This window comes from Sceloporus occidentalis, unplaced genomic scaffold (genome assembly GCF_023333645.1).
Source record: "Sceloporus occidentalis isolate IW3139 unplaced genomic scaffold, rSceOcc1.0.p SCAF_2, whole genome shotgun sequence".
Taxonomy (NCBI): domain Eukaryota; kingdom Metazoa; phylum Chordata; class Lepidosauria; order Squamata; family Phrynosomatidae; genus Sceloporus; species Sceloporus occidentalis.
Window position 1 is genome coordinate 166,770,942 of NW_028316982.1, and position 19,721 is coordinate 166,790,662.

General features: G+C 38.9%; 1 long non-coding RNA gene across 1 annotated transcript; it reads right to left on the reverse strand.

Annotated features, from left to right (window-relative positions):
- Nucleotides 1–1,188: 1,188 nt before the first annotated feature.
- LOC149319253 (uncharacterized) lies at nucleotides 1,189–19,270 on the reverse strand. The gene is made up of 3 exons (XR_016279853.1): nucleotides 19,186–19,270; nucleotides 3,870–4,091; nucleotides 1,189–1,464 (listed from the first exon to the last, which is right to left on the reverse strand). It is a non-coding gene; the product is annotated as an uncharacterized LOC149319253 (long non-coding RNA).
- Nucleotides 19,271–19,721: the final 451 nt, after the last annotated feature.

Here is a 19,721-nt window from a genome sequence, read left to right on the forward strand (position 1 = left end):
GAATTTGGAACTCACAACAGCCAAGTTATGTGTTTTCTTTTTGTTCTGTTTCTGATAATTAAATGAGCAGTGCAATAGCTGCGTCAGGCCACTTTGTGTGATCTTGACTTCTAGATCTTGTAAGCTAGCAGCTCAGTAGCATCTGGCACAGCAACCCTATGGCAACTGAGATTCCATAGCTCAGCTTTGGCTGCTTCTTGTCTGAGGCTGTATCTGCACTGCAGAAATATCCAGTTTGGCAGCACTGTAACTACCATGGCTATGGAATCCTGGGAGTTGCAGTTTGTTATGGCACCAGAGCTCTCCAACAGAGAAGGCTAAATGTTTCACAAAACTAGTTCCCAGAATTCCATAGTACTGAGCCATGGAAGTTAAAGTGGTGTCAAATTGGATTATTTCTGCAATGTGGATGCAGCCCTGATATCTTGGGGTACCTAGGGATGGACTGTGTAAGAGAGGCCTTGAAGGTTTTTTTAGTAAATCCCATTGATTTCAAGGGAGGGGAATTAACTATACTAACTATAATTTTGACCTGCCCCCACGCCCCACCCCCATATATGTGTATATTAAGGACTGTGGAGGGAATAAAATCTCCAGTGCTGGACAGGGCAAAAATATACATTACATTACAAAATAATTGTTAGGTATCTCAGCAGCCCAGACATAATGTCTTTTTCTAAATTTAGGGAGGGATGCATTTTTCTGCAGATCGAATGCCAGCTCTCAGTCAGCTGCCTTTGAACCCAAGGGATGGCTCTTCTGTACCCTCACTATTATTATTATTATTATTATTATTATTATTATTAACCTTTATTTATGAAGCGCTGTAAATTTACACAGCGCTGTACATACAATCTTTTTAGTTAGATGAATTCCCTGCCCTCGGGCTTACAATCTAAAAAGACATGACACAGAAGGAGAAGGGAGTGGTGGAGGGAAAGGGTAAGAGGTCCAGCAGTTCCTCTCTACCTCCGAGGCCTGGACCAAGGCAGATGGACTGGAGGGAGGGCTTGGCTTCATAATGGATGGTTAATCATTTTCCAGGGAAAATACATACTCTCAAGTAGGATAATGCATATACAGTACATAATAATACAGGAAATGGTTTGATAAACAGGCACCAAAAGAACATCAAATAGTAAGCGACAATTATGTAATGCCTGGGAAGGCTTCTCTGAACAGGATGGTTTTCAACTCCGTTTTGAAGCTGGTTAAAGAAGTGATGGCTCTTGCTTGTGGGGGAAGAAGGTTCCAGGAGTGAGGGGCAGCAAGTGAAAAGGGGCGAATCCGGGATGGGGCAGAGGAAATCCTGGGCTGAGACATTATGGCATTAGTGGCAGAGTGATGGCATTTGCAGTTTCCACAGCCAAGGAATAGGTCTGCAGCAGTAGAAGACTCCATGGATCAGATCATGGAGAGGATGTCCTTTCAGAGACCATAAGATTGCTCCCTTCTTTTCTTTCACTTTTAAAACAAAACCAATTACAATTTTATTTGGTATTAAATCTTGGTACATTTGTCTCTTCAGGCTATGCCTAAAATATTATAGGGCATCTGGTCTTTTCAACAATTATATATCCCGAAAATTAAATGACTAAGTGAAAGAATATTTGTCCTACTAGTATGAAATCTGGTACAAATAATCTACCTCGTACTTGTATATTCTGACCATTAAAAACCATGAACATGAAAAAGGGCACAGTTACAGCAGCCTATGTATTAGGTTATGTTAAATACAATGAAAAAGGTTCATTGATTTGTTGGAAACCCATTCTTTATTCCTAAAGTCCCAATTTTTTCAGTTTCAAAGTCCCAGTTTTAAATTTGGAATAATATGTTACCAAATATTTAAGTAGACAGAAGAGTATATAATCAAAATAATGTTGTATTCTTTCCCTAACCCTCACTTGATTTCCCTTTCTTTCTACTGTTTCCCTATGTATCACACCTATTCTTCATCAAGCACCATTTATCTAAACAAACAAAACAAACAAATAAATAAAACATCAAATGAGGTTCAACTTGTGCTGGATGGAATGACACTCCCATTAAAAACTCAGGTTTGCATTTTGGTATGGACCTGAGTTTAGTCCTGAACTTGGATTTTGTAAGGTTTGGGCAATAGCCAGGAGTATGTCTCCAGGGTTAAGGTTCCCATCAGTTCCACCCATCCTGAAAGATATCTGGTCTGGCCAGGCCATGGGAACACATGCCTTAGTAGCATCTTGCTTGGATTACTGTAATGCATTGTATGTGGGACTGCTTTCATTAGCCAAGAGCCTGTAGTAATAGTGCAATAAATCCTGTAGTGTAATTATAGTGTAGCGGAATCCGCATTCAGAACTGTGCCACATCTCCTCCCTATACCTCCTAGACATTCTGTTTAGATGCTGCAGCAGCATCACTCTCAACCATTCTGTTGCTGGGGAGAATGGAGTGAGACATCTCACTATGTTTCTTTAGCTAGACACAGAATGATTACAATAATCCATTGAAATCCACTGGGGTCCTCTGGAGGTCTCAGTGGATGAACTGCTGCTACTGGAATGACCACGGTGAGCTTGCAGTGGCTGAACACTGAGTTGTGTGGGGAGGGCCTTGGTTATTATGGAAGGGGAAGAACACACCAACGTCTGCATTGACCAACATGAGACATAAACAGGCATAATTTTATTTATTTATTTATGCTGCCTTTCGCCCAAAAAGAGACCCAAGGCGCTCACAAATACAGTGGCCCTTAGTTTCCATGGGGGTAATATTCTGGACCCCCTTGTGGATGCAAAATACTACAGGACCCCATGTCCTGTGGTTTTTAATGGCTGCATGCATGTGGCAACTTTACTGTAACCACGTGCATGCACAGCCATTATGTATAATGGGGCTTGCCGTCTGTGGATGCTTAAATCCATGCATGGCAAGCCCATGGTTGGAATGTCTGGGCTGTAGATTTTTTTTAAAAAAAAACTTTTCAATACTTTTAAATAATTAAAAGCATCAAAATAAACTATTTATGTCTGAATATGTCACAGCTAAAAGTGTTTGGAAACTTCAGCTGGTCAACTGTGAAGAGATTGTTGATGAAGTCTGGCAAAAGTGAGCACACAACACTCTTGCCATCACAGCTTCATTGGTTCCTAGTCTTCTTCCAGGCTAAAATCAAAGTGCTAGATATGCTCCCAGATAAAAGCACTATACAACTTGGGATCCAGGCCAACCAAAAGATTGCATTCTCTCATATAGGTTCTGGAGTCTGGACTCTTCTGGGGGAGACTTTCTCTTGACCTCACCAATCTTAATGGCATATCCAGTATGATGGTGAAAGACAGGATTTTTGCTGGTTACTCCAAGGATCTGTGAAGTTGAAGACCTTGCCTCATGGCATATAAGCAAGAACTACCTTCTATTATGACATGTTTTTGTTACCAGTGTTGGTTATTGTGTAGGTGAGAAAGAGCAGATAAATATTTGTGTGCACCAAGGTGCTTAAAGCATATGAGCAACAGATTATACTGAATTCAAAGATTTTGTCCCCCATTCCTACCTTTGAGAGAGGGAGAGAGAGAGGAGGGAGGTAGTTACTATTTAAATCTTTGAAATGAGGATTGGAAATTTAACAATAAAGGGTTATGCAGAATTTGATCTTGCCTGCTGCTGCTGCAATCCTGCTCTTAACCAGAAACCTATACATTGCCAGAAATAAATTCATTGCAACAAGTGTGATCTTTCTTTTTTTTATTAAACACTTCAGCCAATTAATATATTTAATGTGATGTCATACATTTTGTATTTTTTAATGGAATTTTAGCCCACTGTTTGTGTATTAGCCTCCCAATGTATGAACCCAATGCTGCAAAAGAAAAGTTGCTTACTTTTGTTGAGAGCACTATTGATATAGTGGGCCTTTCGTATCTGTTGTGGTTCCAGGACCCTCCATGGATACTAAAACTTGTGGATGCTCAAGTCCCATTAAATACAATGGTATAGTAAAATGGTATCCTTTATATAAAATGGCAAAATCAAGGTTTGCTTTTTGGATTTTTTTTTCTGGAATATTTTCAAACTATGGGTGGTTTAATCCATGGATGCAGAATCTGTGAATATAAAGAACCAACTGTTATCTAAATATGGGTAATTAGCTCCATTCCACACCATCAACAGAGCATGAGTTCCTTTCTTATGAAAGGCCTGCGATTCCTTCTCAGTGGTGGTGATGGGGATGCATGTATGGTGAATTTGGGAAATGGGAGTTCAGGTAATTCACAGCTGTGGTAAGCTATGGAGAGGTTGAGACAAAATGTCCCATTGCAACATGTAGGGGGCAGCATGCTTCTGCTTATCCTGTTCCAGAGCCACTGTATCAGCTTATCTCCAGCTTCAACAGAGAGACAAATGCTGTGATTTCTCAACTTTGCAATTATCACAACAGAGCACATCTCAAAAAGCAACAAAGCATGGAAGAAAACCCATCAGCAGCCAATAACCAAATATTCATGAGTAGCTTATGCTGAGCATACAGCTGCAAGTTAAGATTGAGAGCAAAAACATATGCAGAATATATTTTTTTTCATTTTCAGAACAAATGAAAAAAGGCCTCCCCATGGAGTTGCCTATTGAATCTAACCTCTTCTGTGGCAGCACCTTGATACAGAAAATAGACCAAGGAAGGAGTCAAAGATCCAAAACGCACTGCAGAAATAATCCAGTTTGAGACCATTTTAACTGCCCTGGCTCAATGCTAGGGAATTCTGGGAACTGTAATTTAGTGAGACATTTGGCCTTCTCTGTCAGAGAGCTCTTGTGCCACAATAAACTACAATTCCCAGGATTCCCTAGCACTGAGTCAGGGCAGTTAAAGTGGTCTCAAACTGGATTATTTATGTAGTCTATTTTGGACCAAAGGAATTTTCTCTATGACTCAGAACTTAGGTAAGTTACTTTTTGACTATAATTCCCAGAACCCTTCAGCAGTCACCATGCTGGCTGGGAGGAATTCTGGGAGGTTTAATTCAATAAAGTAATTTTTTAAATTCTGTTTCTCATCTCTCATCAAACCATTGCTGAAGTCCAGCTCCAGCTTATTGGCTGCAGCCACAGAATTAAGGCAGTTTGACACCACTTTAACTGTCATAGCTCCATCCAAGTTCTCTGACAGAGAAGGCTTCATATCTCACAAAGCTACTTATCCTAGAATTCCAAGGCATAGAGCAATGACAGTTAAAGTGGTAGCAAACTGCATTAATTCTGCAATGTAAATACAGCCTTTCTGCCCTCGCCCTCTGAAATTTCCTGGCCTTCAACAAATCTTCAAAGCAGCATCAGTACTTTTCCAGTCCTTGCAACTGTGATTCTTCATAACTGATTGTTCTTTCCTTTCTTTATTTTGTGGCTTTCTGTTTTAGAGCCTTGTGGCTTTAATTTTATATTTTATCACTGAAATTCCTTATTGCAGTAATGGATGAGTTTCCATTACAGTTACGTATCTGTAATTGCTTCATATTTATGGTCCCTACATATTTACAATCGTAGCACAATTGCCACAGTTATAAAAGTCCCTAATTCCTACTCTCACTGCAAGCAACTATCAATCAGGATGCAGCAGCATACCGACATTTCCGCTTCCCATCCTGCTAGCGATCTTCCATGTGAAGAGAAATGCAAAAAAGTAATCCTGCTTCTGATTGTCACTATGGAGATTGCTGGTCAGAGGGGGATGGAAACAGTGTTTCCCACCTGGTAGAATAGGGTTGGGGCAAATGGGCCAGTAGATGCCAGCTAAGTTAAGTATACTTAACTGAGTAGCTGATCTAGGATCTCAGCCTATGCCTTTATCTTCTGTTTTGTGAACAACCCAGAAAAGATTATTACTAAGCAGCAATTAATAAATAAGATACTGTTCAGAAGCCTAGATTGTGATGTCAACTGGTAGGAACATGACTGCCACAAGCAGCTCCACATATTCCCCACATTACAGCCTACCTTTGTGTGAGTCAATTGCTTTGGGAATCAATATTGGCTAAAGAAACAGAGTGAGAACAAAACAGTAGGAAGAAAGAGACCCAAACCTGTAGTACCTGTTTCCTCTACTGGTCCCTTGCCCCAGTCAACTTGGCCTTGGACCTGGGGTGCCATTGTTTCAGGACCAGGCTGGTTTATATTAAAAACATACCTTATTGAAGTATTAATATCATTAAGTGCTTAAGTTACAGTGATATGCAAACAATACATAATCAAAACCCCAGACAAAATACTCCAAAAACATAGTAAAACAGGGCAAGGACAAAAGTAATTTCTTCACAACATATGGATGAGGGAGTCAATATTATTCGGCAGGGGAATGAAAGGGGCACCTTGATCTTTCAGCAGTATGCACCTGAGATTCCTGCTACATCCCAGCAATGCTGGCTGGAGTGCTAACATTCATAGGAATTTCATGGTTCTCTCTAGGTTTCTAGTTCAGATTGTTATAGTTCTGAGCAATTATATCTTGTGCTACATTTATGGGGCAAATCCATTCCATCCATTCTACATTTATCCTAAATCCAAGAACAGAGCCTACTAAATCATGACTTACTATTCAGTAATTAATTCTATGGCCTGTTGCAGTTAAGACTGGCAACTTGACTGATGCCTCTGAAACAGCTTTTATATAGAGATTTCTCATAGGCTCATGCCTACACAGCCACAAGACTAGGATTTGGGTAAACCAGGCTAATTGACAGAGGAAGTTGCATTTCACTGCATGTATCCATCCATGGAGGCTGCTTTAAAATGTTATGGCCATAATTCATATTCAACTATCCATTTTTAATCTTGCTCTCAACAGTTACTCACCCATCACTTAATGCTTATTTTTTTGCAAATTAGGTAGCAATGGTCAATGAAACACCATGGATGAAATTCCACCCAATGTGGGATTTTGGCAGAGGGCTTCCAACAGAGTCATCCATGTATTCACGAGGCTTTCGAAAATAATTCTGATTTCCTTCAATAGGTAGAATATTTTAATATCATTTTTAAAATTCTCCAAGAAGTCAGTTGTTTTTTTAAAACTATCTAGGAAAACTTGGGAGGGAGAGCAACGTAAACATTGCCTTTTCTTCCAGCAATGTGGTTTCGGAGAACATAAACACAGTATTCTTTGTTAGAAAGAAGCATGTCTAAAACTTAGGGAAATATCAGATATCCCTGTTATCTACAATGACCTGCAAGAATGTCTCAAGAATCCTTTGAGATGGTGCCTAGAAAACACTGCAAAAAGGAAATCCAGAGCACTGGATCTTGGTGGCAAATGTGAAGAGTGACTTATATGCCAAGTGCTTTCTGTGCAGAGAAAGCTCGATATGGAGGGAAGAGTATACAAGTTGAGTTAAAGACAGAGCATGCCTCCTTCTCCAGGGCTCCTTGAATCTTCCCATGACCCTCTCCCAGCACAAAGACCTTTGCCTGCAGCTGTGCACAACATTCCAAGGTGATGAGGAGATGGACTTTCCCCAAGAAACTCAGAACTGTCTGCTTTTCAGTTATAAACTCCATATATAACATGCATTGCCATGAACAAGAGACACTGTAGTGTAATGCCTAACAGTGTTGGATTGCGACCTGGGAGATCCAAGTTCTCATCCCCAGTGAGCCATTAAATGTGCTGAGAGACCCTGAGCCAGTCACAATCTCAGAGTCTCCTTTCCCCATCTTTCTTTTGAAAAGAAGGAGAATTAGAATTAGAAAGTAATTTGTGATAGACTTTCAAGCAGAGCATAAGGGTGAAATTTGGTGGAATTGTCCATGTTCCTGGGTGTGTACACTTAAAAGCACTTTATGAATCTTAGTCTGAGAATGGATGGCAGTGGATAGATAGCATATAGAGATCTATACAAATTGGGTGGATTTCATATGGCAACAATGTACAAGGAAATAAGACAGGAACTCTTCACTGTTTATAGGTCCCTGTTGCCTTAGAAGATGCAGCACAATTTGGGAGTGGGGGGAACAGCCTTTTGGTTTACTCTAAATTTTGGCCAGCTAAAGCTGCAAAAATGTTAAGTACAACCATTTCCTCTTGCCTATTTCCCATCCCACAATAAGGCCAGGCTGGAGTATATGTGTAATAGATTCCTTTTCAGAAAATCTGGCATTTTACATCTCTTCCATTTCTCATCTGTATGCACTCATTATTTTCAACACTGCTTCCAAACAAATTTGCAGTGTCTCAGTTGTGCATTGGACTTACTGGATACTGAAAGCAGTACGTGTGTGCATTTCTTAGACATTGTTTTAGCCAATGCCTGGTGGTCTTGTGACAGCCTCTCATGTTTGTTGCTGTACATGAAAGAGACGTCTGTGTGCCTAATTCCTCCAAATCTTTGCCAATGCCTGAAGCAGCTACTCGGAATTCCCCCAGGTGCCCCTCTCTCCACTTCCTGACACTTCTCTGTCAGCAAAAACATTTACTGCTGCTTTCACTGTTCTTTTCCTTCCATTTGGACTGGTGTTTTTGCCAACAAACTGTTTGCTTGCTGTACAGAACCTCCTTTTTTTAACAATGCCCTTGGAATGGAAAATGATAGCTGAAAACATACTTCATATCTCAGCTGAGCTATAAATGTAGGATTCAGAACTGACCAAACATTCAGTATGAGCCGGCTTTTCTATATCTTTAAAAAAAAGCAGCAGGGAATGGCTCCAGTGCAGTTCAGAATCACACCACAGGATAAGGATAAGTTTGGAAGGAAGAGCAGGGAAGGAGGCTCCTTCTTCCACTGTTATTTCACAAGTGAGAAAAGCTTTCATTGCTGTTTAAACTCCACATCTCCACAGCTGAGATCCTGATCTTGCCTGCACCAAATGCAGTGTTGAAAACAAACATTAAAGGGAAAAATATTGCATTTAATGCCAGGCAACTGTGGTCCTCTAGCCATTTCTGAACTGCAACTGCATTTATCCCTCACTGATACCTATGTCGGTTATTGCTAATGGAAACTGCTGGCCAAAATCATCTGGAGGTTGGCCAGGTTGGCATTAAATGCTCTGTGCAGTTTGATCTTTATTGAGTGCCCTTAGTTCTGAATTAAATGTTACACCCAAAAATTAGTGCATATAAATCTTAAGACATTTGTGGATGAAGTTACTTACTAGGTGTGTACTCATTACATGACACAGGAACTTATCACACACAGGTTTTAAACTGCAATTTTAGCAAGAGAATAGTGGTTTTGGCAGTACCTATTGCACAAAGTTGCCTCCAATCCATTGCTCTGAAATGTTGTTAGAGGGCATCTTTTCACTGATGGGAAAAGCCATAAATAAGCAGCCAATCACACTGCCAGCTCATTACTCCACAGATTTAATAGTGATAGCCCATGCCAATTTCAATATTGGGCAGACATGTGGTGTCAGTCTCCTCCTTTCTCTCCCTCCCGCTTGCTATTCCTAAGCAGTCTGTTTTCTCCCCCCTCCCCACACACACACTATTACTACTACTCCTACTAAATCACATTCCCATAACTCTGGGGAAATGATTTAGTAGAAGGAGAAGGATTTAGCAATGCTGCATTACAAATACATATAAAGAAACGCATGCTGGGTAGGACATAAGGCAGGAAGGCAGGGTTAAGGGGAAATGAGGAAGAGCATGTGTAGGGACTGATGATGGCACAAAAAGCACCCATCATGCTATTAAAGAGAGATGTGGTAATAAATGCTCCCAAACTGGTATGTTTCTATTTTCATAACTCAGTTGCAGCAAGGCAGAGGCAAGACCAGGGCTCATATGATGATGATGATGATGATGATGATGATGATGATGATGATGATTATTATTATTATTATTATTAGATGAAGTCCTCAGTTTTGACCCAGATTTGGCAAACAGTCTGATTTAGTTTGGATCAGTTCAGAGGTTGACTCTGTTCTATATCCAAATCTTAATTCAGAAATACAAATCTTCATGTCTTCCTTTGTCTATTATTGGAGATAACTGGATGAAATCTTCAGACACAGTAGCCCCTAATGAGTGGATTATGTTTATCAAGTTTCCATTTGAGCAGGTACAAGGGCTTTACCAGGTGCATTTCCATGCCATGTTCATTTCCTGGCAGAAATAGCTAAAATTTGCCAGGATTGTGTTGCCTCTTCTAAAGGAATCAAGCCTACCATGTTTAAGAATGGAAGCATGGAATTTTATGCATAAGCAGCTGAACAGATTTGGTGTGGACACTCAAAAAAGGATATGCCTACCACATATGTAGCAATGGAGGGTAGGATGAGGGCAAAATGAAGACATTTCTCTTCCAAATAACAGTCCTCCCACGAAATTTTCCAATGATGGAAATGTGGGAACTGAAGGAGAATTTCATGGGGTGGGGTCAGAATTGGGGGAGATGATGTCTTATTTTGTTCCCCCATAGCTACATCCCTGGTAATTATGCTCCTTTATTTCGTATGAACAACTATGAGGAACATAAACAGAAAGGTGACCTTTGTTAAGAAATCTGCAAAATTTCAGAATGGTATGCACAGATGTTCTTGTGGAAGTTCTCAAACTATGAATTTCTAAAAATGAGTTCATTTGCCTTCTATGACTTTTTTTATAACGTTTATGAAAAAGGCATACATCATAGAGATGTCCCTAGGCAAGAAAACCTGCAAAATTTCAGAAAGATGAATGCAGGGGCTTTCTTTTTTGTTGTTGATGAGTATATTCAGGTCGTTTCTGACGTATGGCAACCCCAAGATAACCCTATCATGGTGTTTTCTGGGGCTGAGAGTGAGAGTCACCCAGTCGGTTTCCCTGACCAAGCAGGGAAACAAACCGTAATCTCTAGAGCTGTAATCCAATGCTCAAACCGTTACACCACACTGCTAAGGAGTTATGATTAATGAAACCAGTTTAAGGTTTTACAAAAATTTTTGCTCAGTTGGTATTAAAGTCACAGAAAGTACAACTGGAACAGGGTGGATAATATGAATGTACTGGCAGAGGCAGAAGGATGTGAATGTAAAGGAATGAGGACAGAGCAGATAAAGAGGGCCTGGACAAACCTGTTCAAACTGCAAGATGATAAAAAAAAAACCACATGTACTTGTGTTTCAACTTAACTGAAACATTTGCATATCTGTACACGTGCATCTGTTCATCCCAACATTATTGACCACCCTGTGTCTAGAAGTCCAGAAAACATGAACATTTCCAAGCAGAGGAAGATTCATCATCGGTATCAAGTGTGAAATGACTAGGGTAATGTGTGCATCTCATACCCAAATTGAATGAAAACTCTAACCTGGAGAACAAAATAGGATTTGGTCCCAAGACATTAACAGTTACTGTAATCTGTCACCTTTGATTTAACTTTTCATGGCATTTGGACACCTAATGTTCTTTCATTAATTGCTAAGAATAGTGGCACCAAGCTTATACTAGTTCAGCTATCATGGCTTCGCCTAAAATAAAACATCCTAACAGTAGGTCTTTGAATTCTCACAAAAATTCTTAGGAAATCTGGGAAATATTATCCAAGAAGGTTGGAGAACTTTGATCTAACAACCCCTCATATTTTTAGGAATGTAAAACGTCTTTTTGTTCCTCTGGTCATTAGAACATTAAAACTTCAACATTTCAACTACCTCCATCTAGAGAGCATTAAATAAGGAAGGTGGGATTCATCAGAGGAAAGGAAAAAGTGCTAATGTGGCCATCAAAGGGAGATTATAAGATGTTGAATGCACTAATTAAATGTTAAGTTAAATTTCAAAGCACTTTATGGGAGGGGAAACTTTCTTAACATAAGATCATTGTACACTTCATTCAGCCCAAACTCTCAGCTTGTGAAATAAGCATTTTAACCAAACCACCAATTCACCTCCTTCTCTGTCTTTTGATATTATATTCTGCCCGTTTCCCAGTCTGGGACTTAAAGTGGCTTACACCAGAGTAAAAACATATAGCTATAAATTCACAAAACACAAAAGTGGTGGTGGCGGGGGATCAATAAATTAAAATCGGTTAAAACATAAACCACAGCAGCCTGGTCACAAAGATGGCAAGAAAATATTCTGATCTCACAGGGAAAATACCAAATAAAAACAAGGATGGGAATTCCAAAAAAATTAATTAAAAAAAACTATTTAAAAATAAAAGGTCATATAATTTGATGATATACCACAGAGGATTTTTAACAGTAACAAAATCATTCATTGGCTGACATTTAAGTCATCTGAAACCAGTCAAAGACTAAATTGATGAACACCTGTAAGCCCACTTCCTAGTAAAATTCTGCCATGATGTCATGGCATGGTCTAGAAAAAAAACTTCCAGCTGATTAGGAAGAATACCAAAAGAGTGTGGAAGCTCTGCTTGGCTAGAAAGGAACCTGAAGTAAGCAAAATGATGTAGCTATCAAGTGATTCTGCATTTGTTAAGTGGATAGCTTGCTGATCATCAGGAATGATTAGTTGAGATTTCTTCAAAGCAAGCCCATAGTGAGTATGCCATCACAATGACCTTTTCAACCAAATGCACTTTGAATTGCACCTGGAAATGAAGAAGTCAATACAAAAGAAAAGGCACGTCTGGTAGCAACAATCACAATGGTATGGCATCATAGCATGGGCTTACGTGCCAGATTCCATCTAAATATTTCCTATATTTGCCACATATTGCATTGACATCATCTTGTTATAGACCTGTAGCTTTCAAACCACAATTGAATGAGAACTCTAGGACATACTAGCTTAGGATTCTTGGGCTCTTAATATCTGTCATCAACAAGATTCCAATGACACATAGAGCAAATAATCAAATGCAAGTTTTTGCAGTCTGTTTCAGTTTTATCCTCACTTCTGTGCAAGGCTTCGGTTAAAACCTAATCAGAAGTTACTCAACACAGCCAAATCAATTTCAATGTCTCCTATCATGGTTGGCTTCATTTATGGAAAATTCTTTTGTCTTCTGTAAATACATCCGAGCCGCTCTTCCTCCTGCCCCTCCCATCCCTCCTATTGGCAATATTCTTCAGTACAAATAATCAGGATATTTAAACAGTCTCTCTTTATACAGTAATTTCCAAGCTTTTAGTACGATTCCTGATGCTATCCTTGTTCTGCTCAGTGCAGTGGAAATAAGCCTTCAGAAGGCTTAAAATAAAAGGTTGCTATATCCATTCAGTAAAGGGATGGAGATAATTTGTATAAACCTGCCTGAGAGCAGGGGATATTTTCAGCTGTAGCCAGAAGCACATCTATGCTTGTAGACTGTAGATCATTTAAGTAGAGGAAGAAAAAAACAGTTTACTATATGGATCTGAATTTGACTGTTATTGATAGTTACAGGACACAGCCCTAAGCTAGTGAGCCCGGGTTTGACCTTGGTGGCTGTGTGATGATTTATACCATCTGATCAAAGGCCTGAACTGAATCCAAGAGAGATTGGTGTTGGTTCAACAGTAGGGCTCCATTTCAGTAATCAAGGCTGTGAAGCAACTAAACATCTCAGGGGAAAGAAGGAATGGCTCCATTAAGAGAGTAACCTGACATTTTTCAGGGCAGGACATTCTTTGGCAATTGCACCAATTGATTGATAGTTTTGTTCTTAGGAAAAAGAAAACAGGATATTTAGAAAGGAGGATGTACAGAATCAGGTTAAGATATGCTAAGGCTCTAAGTTATGACATGTTTAAGAGGCCCTGTAGTAAGACAGATAGAAAAATAATATACAGTGAGCCCTTGGTATTCACTGGGGTTTGGTTCCAGGACCCCCCATGGATATAAAAATCCATGGCTGCTCAAGTCCCATTAAATACAATATTATAGTATATGGTGTTTGTTCTGTCCCAAGAGCAATGCTATGGACTTTAGGTGTAGTAAGGCCTCTGGCTCCTAGGAACACAGCCTGAACAAAAGACTTGTCCACAAATTTCTTAAGTTTTCAAAAGCTTTACTGGTTATAAACACAAAAACATGAAACTGATCTTTTTCTCAACAGTCCTTTTCGAATACCTTGCTCTCTCTTCTTGGAGGGTTTATCTTTCTTCTTCTGTGGACTTATTTTTACTCTTCTGTGGACTTATCTTCGTCAAAGGAAAATACTATCTCCAGGTCTGACTTGGCTGAAATCTTACTACACAACTGAAACTAGCTGGAGAGAGACAGTAAGAGACCCTGGGATTTCCCACAATCCTTGTCTTTCTTAAAAGCTGTAGATCTCTATTTTCCCTCCCAAACTGATACACAGAAAAGCCTATTATAATCTCAACTGAATATATGTCTCAAGAGCATCAAAGATGCTCTGGAGGCATGACAGTGTTCCTTATATAAAATGGCAAAATCAAGATTTGCATGTGGCAATTTTATATTTTTTGGAATATTTTCAATCTGTGGCTATAGGGGGCCAACTTTATATCCTGAACTATCTCATCACCTCAGGTCTTAAACTGTGGTTTACTTAAGCTTTTGCATAAATTTGGCTTTAAAAATGGAAGTTGCCAGAGATTTTGGTTTCTTCAGAACTTCCTGTACTCAAACCTATTTATGTATTACCAGGAAGGTGAATTTCAAACCGGCTGTTCCCCAATATGCAGGAGGTTATATTTTTACATGTAGAGGTACAACTCAGTTAACAAAGCCTCTGAGTAATAAGCTTCTCTTTGCAAAGATGATCTTATGGTAGTTGGGTATGTCAGCTCACAACAGACAAGGTGAACACCAACTATCTCCAGAATCCCTTACTGAACATGTGTGAAGAAGAAAACAGAGAGGTGTGTGTGTGTGTGCATGTGTGCGTGTGTGTATATGAATCAGTTTGGCCACCAAAATGGAAATCATAAGAAAAGTAGATTTTGATGAAAGAAAACATCCATCCTAGATGCATTCTGAAAGAAGGTTCAAAGTGTTTTTGTTTACATATGCAAGGCTTATCCGACCTGGCTGTTCTATGTACATATCTTTAGTTCTGAAGAAAAAGTCTGCTGAAACACACTGAAGCTACTCTTTTTCTTTTTCTTTTCTTTTTTATGATATAGGAAACTCTTTCTATTCTTTCTATTTTATTTCTGCCTCTGGTACCAATGTTTCTGTTTCATATCTGTTTCATTACCTGAGGTATGCCTGAAGTTCTCATTCATGATTCTTTGTCTTCTTCACTTCATTTTAATCCTATGTGGAAGGCTGAGACAATGACTAACCCAACACCATTCAGTGCATTTTGGGCAGGGTTGTTAATGGTTGCCAAGCTGACTTTGACTGATGGCAACCCTATGAATGAGAGATCTCCAAGAGCCCTAGTCATAAACTATCCTGCGCACACCCAAACTTGGTTTCTCTTCCCTCTCATTTGGGGCACTCTAACCAATAATCCACAAACTGACATTACTGCTTGATATGTAGGAGGGCCTCGTGGGACTGTCTCTCTGAAGCATCCTGTTTAGGCTAGGCTAAACAGCTCAGGAATATTAGAAACATTTGGATAACTATAGGTTAATACATGTAAGAGTACCAAATCCATATGACTGTAACAATGCAGATGACTAAACTATATAATTTTAAAATAATATGAAATTTTGGATTAGAGAAGTTGACATTCTTCAGGGTCTAGAACCATCCCCCCACCTACAAACCAACCAGTGCATCACTGTTTCTGCTGTTGCTGGACAAACATTTATTTTTAAAAAGCTGACAGGATGTCTTGGCATTACAGAGACTGCCTAAATTACTGGAGAAATAAAGCACTTTTATAATGCCCACCCAGAAGTACAGCATTTGAGAATGCTTTTAGGGCCAATTAAGCATGTCTCATAATTATCATCCTGCTTACAAAATTCTAGAGCATTTATCTCAGATTTGTAAAGCAGATTCTTGATCCCAGACAGTGAAGAGAGAAAAAAGACAACAACCAAGAGATGACAGCCAAATCAACCAATAAATGATTATCCAACATGTTAATTTTAAACTCCTCCTCTATTTATGCTAAGTTCTAACTATATTACTTTGACCAAGGTTATACTTCATATTTATTACCATTAACGCTGCCATGATCTAGAAGCTGGTAAGCACTTTTACAAGGCATTCATTTCAATAATGTCTTGCAGTACCTTAGAGACTAACAAATGTATTATAGCATAATTTCATTTTTTAAATTGCTTACTCCAGAATAAATGTTATTTTGCTGCAATACACCAACACAGTGAGTTATTGAGAAATTAATTAATTTCAAGGAAAGAATTAAAGATGCACTAAGAAGCATTCAGTTTTGTCTGGGTTGTGTCCTAGCTTTGCATCAGTGGTATTCTAGGGGTGGTTGTGGTTGTCAGTGTGATCCCTCTGTCCACTTCCTTCTCTTTCTCTGCCTCTACCTGTATATCTGCCTGTGCCTGTTTGTGCTTGCCTGTTTGCACCTTCCCATCTCCTTTGTATGACTACTTTCCTCTACTCACTTCTGCCTGTTTCACAATTTTCATTCACATAATAAACCAATTCTTGTAAGAAATTTGACATAGAAACTGTACTAGTTGTTTTAATGTAATTAAAGGAAACAAACACCTTAGCAAACAATGAAGCTATATCTATACTATTATATGCCTCATCTGACATTATTGCTGACTGCCATCACACAGTGCTGATATTAGTGGTGATTAGAGTCATGCAACACTTCTTTAGCCACGGCTTTGGTTCTTGTTGAAAAGCAGCTAACAAGCAACCTGCTTACCTTGAATATTTGCTTGCTTCATGTTTCTTAAATAGAAAAAGAATAACAACACACCACATGTACATTTGATCCAGTTGATAATTCTTGAGCAAATTCAGTCCTTTGTGTCAATAAGCTGACAGGTCTTACAGTTACTCTCTTACATATTCTTGGTATAAAATATTTTACTAGATGACAGAAAAGTAGAGCCATATACAGCTGATATTGCCTGTTGTATCCATTTTTTAAGAAGAGCTTTTAGTAGCTCAATTCACCAACTCCACTTAACTGTGGGGGTGCATCAACTGGAACTAAAGAAAATCAAGGAGAAAAGTGCAAAGGAAGGTTTTCAGTTAAACATTAACAAAAATAATGAAAACCGATGATTTACATAATTTTAAAGAAGACAATGAAGGCACTGAAATAGTTTAAGATTTCCCATAATGGCTCAATTATTAATCAGAATGAAGACTGCAGTCAAGAAATCAATAAGACTTGGAAGGACAGCTATGAAGAACTGGACAAGATCCTGAAGCGTAAAGATATATTACTGAATATTAAAGTTAGGATTGTTCATGCAGTCTATGTATAGTGTTTTTGTCCCACTTCTATGTATGGTTATGAAAGCTGGACAGTGAAAAAAGCTGATAGGAAGAAGATCAACTCATTTGAGATGTAGTGCTGGAGAAGCAGTCTGTGGATATCGTGGATTGCTAAAAGGACAAATAGATCCTAGAACAAATCAAGCCTGAACCCTCTCTACAAGCCAATGACTAAACTGAGGCTGTCACACTTTGGCCATATCACAAGAAGACGTGACTCACTAGAAAAGACAATAATGCAAAAGAAGAAGACTGCATTCTAAATGTATACACTTAATCAGGAAAGCCACAACTGCAAGGCCTGAGCAGGATGGTTGACAATAATAATAAGGTGACTTGGAGGTCTCTTAACCTTAGGGTTGCCATAAGTCAAAGTTGGCTTGTTAACAGATAATAACAATAACAAATCAATTGAAAAACATTTGACATCATTAATAAGGAATCCGATTATCTTCCCTGCTTTGTACATGGTTTCGATACTAAAAAAAAAAAAGGTGGTGGAAGTTTGGTGTGCATTTAAAATATTTTCCCATCCCTCCCTGCACCCTTACCCTTCCAATTATTTTCCAGAGTACTCAAACCAGCTTTTCTGACCCTAGGTTCTCCAGATGTGTTTCACTACAAATCATATCAGCCACTTGTAACACCTTGTTGGCTATGGGTGATGGATTTATTGTTCAAAAACCCTGGAGGGCTCCAGGCTGGGGAAAGGTGTCATGCAAAACTCTGGAATCTGTAATATTAGACATACTCAAGGGCTAGATTATGTTCAATGGAATTCCTGTCCTTTCTCCATTTTTGGATTGCACCCACCCAGGCAATATAAAATATTCTCTTGTAATTCCCAAACTGTGGTCTTCCAGAAGTTTTTCACTTCAACTCCCAGAATTCCTGACTGTTAACCAAGCTGGGATTCTGGGAGCTGAAGTCCAAAAGAGCGGAAGGACTGAATTTTGGGAACCACTAGAGAAACAGAAGTTTAAAACTCCCTTGTGCAGAATTAGGTGTAATGTCCTTTGGCTAGATACAGTGTATCTATCTAAAGTGAGCCTTTACTATAATCACCTCAAAAATTGCAATATTTTATAAAACCTCTATGGTGGGGAGGAAGCCTATTGCTACGAATTCTTGCCCAGAAAAAGCAAACTGCTACTACATCGTACTTAAGTAATTTGCTTAATTTAGATGCTAGGGGGTAGATAAGTAGCTCATTTTATTTACATCAGTGCCCAGAACAATTAGAAGTCTCTGTGTGTCCTAGTAAAAAGTCCACTATCCAACTGATGTTTAATTCTCTTACTGTGATTTTTTTAATACTTCATTGCTTTCTACAAGCTTTATTGATGGATGTATTCTACTATTATTACCAAGTTGTCAGTTCTTCTGTTAAACGGTTACGACCATCTCTCTGCAAATCAAATAAATCAAATCCAATGTAGTCAAGGGTAAAAGGTTTAAAAAAATCATTGCAAGATTACAGATATGGAATAATTTCTAAAAGAGAGAAAAATGCACCTTTTGACCATTCAAAGGCACACAGTCTTTGGGTCTTTCCCCCAAATCTCAGCAATTATGTTAATTGAGGGAGGCAGGGGAAAGTACACACCTACTAAAGAGGCATCTGTTTTTGTCTTTGCATAAAACTCACTGCTAAATCTCCTGGGGATCTGGACTGAATGACATCCAAGGAGAGAAACAATCACTGTCAGAGTTAATGGCTGTGAATCTGCAATTTAAAAAGAAGCTTGTGCAGTATATGTCCCTGAAAGGTTACTACAAAGGTCTGTTGTTCAAAAGTATTTATTTGATCCTTAGCAATGGCCTATGTGTCTAATTCAATTAGTAAAAGAAGACAAAGCTGTATCATTAAATATGAACTCATAAAAAAAAGACGGCTCATGAGAAGCTTACTTGCATATAAGGCGACTGTAAATCTAAGCTCTGGTATAGCCTGACTTCCGCTGGTGTTTGCTCAGCACATTTTAGTAGGTTTTGATAGAAAGCCAGCATTCCCAAGGTCCAAATTAATAAAGCAGATGAAGTCATGCATTCCGGATGCTGCGTGAAGTGAAAGGAGGGGGGAGGAAGGAGGAAAAAGAGAGCGAGACAGAGAAGATTCAGTGTTCTAGCAGTTATACAATTTTCTATCATCATCAACCCAATATACAAAACAACATAATCAACAAAATGTGTACAGATTACTTCAGAAAACATTCTGCCATAGTTAAGTTAGCTAAGGTCAGCAGAGTACTGAGAGGAATAATTTATTTATAGACCACTGATGTGGTGTAGATCTTGTGGCTCAACCTTAAACAGAAAAAAAAGGAAATTATGTTTATTGCTTTAACAGAAATAGCATTTGTGGCATGATCAATGTGGGGAAAAGACCATATTCCGGTAGCAACAGAGAACTAATGTTTGGGACTATGGTGCCCAGAATCTGAGCA